The following is a 4379-nucleotide window of genomic DNA, read 5'->3' as shown; positions in this document are numbered from 1 at the left end:
GTTAGAAAGCAGAGAAAAAGTTAGTACTAGTAGCCCTGTTCCCTGTGGATAAAAAGTTCTACCTGATTTGTGGAGGAGAGCCGACCCATGAATAGCTATCAACCGACATTGAGGGAGAGTACCATAAGTTTATAAGGGGGGACCCCCCTTTCAGCCTCCTTATATCCTTTTTACTACAGGCCGTTTTCATTCGAGCTACTGTAGTTGAATGATCAACCCTCTTAGTAGGAGCTCCCCTAGGCAGAATTTTAGAGAAAAAGACAAATGCAGTCAAAAGCTCTCAGTTGTAGACCTTAGCTTGAGGGCTAGAAAGGCAAATGAGGTTAGTGGCTAACCACAAAGAAGAGGAGAGCGCGAGATTAACTGAGAGCCTTGGATGTAGTTGGCGAAGGATAAGCCCCTGTCATTGGCTAAATGAACCATGATCCGGCGCCAAGAGCAAGGCCAACCAAGATAGTACACTCACTTCGCAGGCTAAGACTACCATCAGGCACGCCTTCCATGCATATAGGAGTTGCAGAATCTCTTCCTATGACAACATTTGACAAATAGCATGTAGAGAAGTCTCCTTTCAGAGAAGGACTCAGTGCCTGTTCAAAGCAACTCATCAACATTTCTACAGTGGACATTAGGATATATATATATTATGCTACCAACAACCACCTTTCACTGAGTTCAGTCAGTCATAGTTGAAGCATCATTCAAACAAAATCAGTACCATGTATTGATTGAACTAAAAATAGGAAGTTCACATGTTCAATAACTAAACTAGGAACTATTTTCACTATGAAACTCTACTTATTGGATTGGAACATTCACTAGACAAGGAACTTCCATTCTGGATGCTACGAACTAGACTAAGAGCTGCATTATTACGTTAATAATGCTCAAAGTGGATTTTTTATGGTCCTTCCCCGAGGGAGGAAATTGGGTTTATTTAATAATAATAATATATATAGAAGAGAGTGGTTAGGAGAGAGAATCAATCTTTAGTAGTACACCCTGTTCACCAGGTTCTACCACTGCAGGGCTCAATCATAGTTCAAATTTGAGTTTGATCCCGGCTCAGAAGGAACGTTAGCTATATGCTTAACACAAGCAGGTCGAACGTGATTTTCAGGGAGATGAGCAGAAGGAAAAGAGGCTCAACGCTAAAGTAGTCTCGCCTTGCTTCAAAATGTAAGGACGCTCGCGTTGGCAAAGATTTTCAGCCTCCATTTACTGGAATCAGAATAGTTGAGAACAAAGTGGCGAATGGGTGTGTAACGCGTGGGAATCTGCCGAACAGTACGGGCCAAATCCTGAATCAAGCTCAAAAGCACTGTTTGATGAGCCTGTATAGTATTAGGTAGTTGGTCATGTAAAGGCTGACCAAGCCAATGATGCTTAGCTGGTTTTTTCGGATGATCAGCCACACTGGGACTGAGACACGGCCCGGACTCCCACAGGGGGCAGCAGTGGGGAATCTTGGACAATGGGCGAAAGCCCAATCCAGCAATATCGCGTGAGTGAAGAAGGGCAATGCTATTTGTAAAGCTCTTTCGTCGAGTGCGCGATCATGACAGGACTCGAGGAAGAAGCCCGGCTAACTCCGTGCCAACAGCAATGGTAAGACGGGGAAGCAAGTGTTCTTCGGAATGACTGGACGTAAAGAGCACGTTGGCGGTGAATCAGGTTGAAAGTGAAAGTCACCAAAAACTGGTGGAATGCTATCAAAACCAATTCACTTGAATGAGAAAAAGGTGAGTAGAATTTCGTGTGTAGGGGTGAAATCCGTAGATCTACGAAGGAAGGCCAAAAGCGAAGGTAGCTCTTTGTGTCCCTACCGACGCTAGGGTGTGAAAGCATGGCGAGCGAACAGGATTAGATACCCTAGTAGTCCGTGCCGTAAACTATGAGTGTGCACCCTTGGTCTACGTGGATCAGGGGCCCAGCTAACGCGTGAAACACTCCGCCTAGAGAGTATGGTCACTAATAAGTGCTTGTGTGATAGGTATGCAAAACATTCTTTCCTTATGTTAAGCATTACCTTTCTCAGGTTTTTACACTAATATGTGTGTTTTTATGTTACTTTTATGCAGGTAAGATTGTGAGACCGATTATGAAGGAAAGAAGCCAATGTGGATCATAATACACCTATTTTGGAGGAAATCTTGCTAAGGTTCAAACGCGAAGACATAGGTCGGGTGTGAGATCCTAGAGTGATTGCCAACCTCCTCGTATTTGAGTTAGCACAACCATTTGGAGGGGCACAAGGGCAGTCATACTCAAGCATTCCGACTAATGCATATAGAACAAGATCTCCACCAACTTTTCCATCATTGAAGAAGCAAAGCGATCCACGACGTGAATGTATGCCCGTTTGTGTTACCTCAATAAAAGTATGGATTCGGGAAGTATTTCAGGCCGGATAATGTAGCAGAGCACTGTAGCAACACAGTGGCAAAGTATTGTAGCAGTACTATTCACAGTCGGCCGAGGAAACTGCAGAACAGAGAATCCACAGGGCGTGTGAAAATTCCACACGCCCGTGTAAAAAATCCACAGGGGCATCCACAGGGGAGTGTGGATCCCCGAATCCACCCCTATTTGAAGCCGATTCAGCCCTGATTTCAGGATTCTTTTCTCGATCTTATCCCCAACTTGAGAGAGGGTTTCGGCTAGGCTTTTGAGAGGTATTGGCTAGGGTTTTGGAGAGGTTCTATGGGTCTGACATTGTCATCTCTTTGGAAGAAGGTTGGTAGGGGAGCTTCCATCGAGGCAAATCCTATACAGGACAAGGGGATCTTTGGACGGCGATTAGTGGACTTTCCACAAGACCATCGACATGACTATCGAGGGGGTTTTCTATGGACTCATTGCTTTTACATTCTATTTCTTTGATTGTGCTTACCTCCATGGAGAGCTAAACCCCTAGTGGGTACTTGGGTATTTGTGAACCCTAGGATGTATTCATTTCTTTGAATCTCTTTATTATGCTTTCTATGCGAGTGCGAGGTTGAGAGGTTATTCAATCTCTCCTCTGGGACATGTATAGAGTTAGGCATAGTTGACCTTAGATTTGGGACTATGTAATTAAGGATTTCCATGACTCACTTGTATTGATTAGGAAGCATAATAGAGGGTTCTTGCACTTGAAATGATTGTTCTAGGCGGAGCAATATCCAGGTACCCCATCTTTATCGATTGCCTTACCTTCTCCTTTACTTGTGCTCTCTTACTTGTTGTTTTTACTTTTGAGAATTGAATCATTGTCACACATATCACTATTCATCTTTCACATAGCTAAGAAGCGAATTAAGTGTTTTTAGTCCCTACTCCCTGTGGATATGATACCCGCTCATCCGGGATTATTACTTCGACAAACCCGTGCACTTGCGGGATATACGCAAGGGGACCTTGTCAAGTTTTTGGCTCCGTTGCCGGGGAGTAGGCATTTAGAGATACTTTGCACTTTGTTTTTTTAGCTATTTCACTGTACATTCTATTTCATACCTTCTTATTCTATCATCATTCTGATTTTTTTTTCTTTCTTTTGGGCTCCAGGTTATGACCCGAGGGAACCCCTTAATATTGATTGAAGGAGATCCCGATCTTGAATGTATACTTAGAAGAAAAGGGAAAGAGCCTATGCAAGAACAGTCTAATCTAGCTGATTTGGAAGTGGAAGAATTTGAAAATATGGCGGAACAGAATGAGCAACAGTGAACATTATCTGATTATGCTAGACCTTCAGTGTTGGGGACACAATCGAGTATTGTGCGTCCCCCGATCACAGCTCAGAACTTCGAGCTGAAGCTGGCATTCATCCACATGTTACAGCAATCCGCACAATTCAATGGTTTGGCTGATGAGGATCCAAACAGTCATATAGACAGTTTTCTTGAGGTGTGTGATATTCTAAAGATAAACGGGGTAATAGATGATGCCATCAAGTTACGACCCTTCCCATTTTCTCTAAAGGGGAGAGCGAAGCAGTGGCTAAGCTCATTACCTAGAGCATCAATTACCACATGGGAGGAGATGGTAGAAGCATTTCTTGCCTGTTATTTCCCTCCCGAAAAATCAGTGAAGCTTAGGAATGAGATCTCATCCTTTGTTCAGTTGGAATTGGAGTCTCTATTTGAGACATGGGAAAGGTTCAAGGAGCTCCTGAGAAAGTGCCCGGAACACTGATTTCCAGAGTGGATGATTGTTTAGACCTTTTACAAAGGTTTGAACCCGAGTACAGGGCAATTCTTGGATGCAGCAACTAGAGGTACCTTAGGTAGCAAGACCACCGATGAGGCCCGTCAGTTAATTGAAGAAATGGGGTTAAACAGCTACCAATGGAATGTTAGGGAGAAGAAAAAGGTGGCCGGTCTCCATGAGATAGATGT

General features: G+C 43.7%; 1 non-coding gene across 1 annotated transcript; it reads right to left on the bottom strand.

Moving 5' to 3' along the window:
• Positions 1 to 4071: 4071 nt before the first annotated feature.
• On the bottom strand, positions 4072 to 4178 carry LOC120269686. Its single transcript, XR_005539328.1, has one exon. It is a non-coding gene; the product is annotated as a small nucleolar RNA R71 (small nucleolar RNA).
• Between the last annotated feature and the right edge of the window lie 201 nt (positions 4179 to 4379).

This window comes from Dioscorea cayenensis, chromosome 9 (assembly GCF_009730915.1).
Source record: "Dioscorea cayenensis subsp. rotundata cultivar TDr96_F1 chromosome 9, TDr96_F1_v2_PseudoChromosome.rev07_lg8_w22 25.fasta, whole genome shotgun sequence".
NCBI classification, from domain to species: domain Eukaryota; kingdom Viridiplantae; phylum Streptophyta; class Magnoliopsida; order Dioscoreales; family Dioscoreaceae; genus Dioscorea; species Dioscorea cayenensis.
The sequence above is the reverse complement of the archived record's forward strand: the minus strand, read 5'-3'. Positions and strand labels throughout refer to the sequence as shown.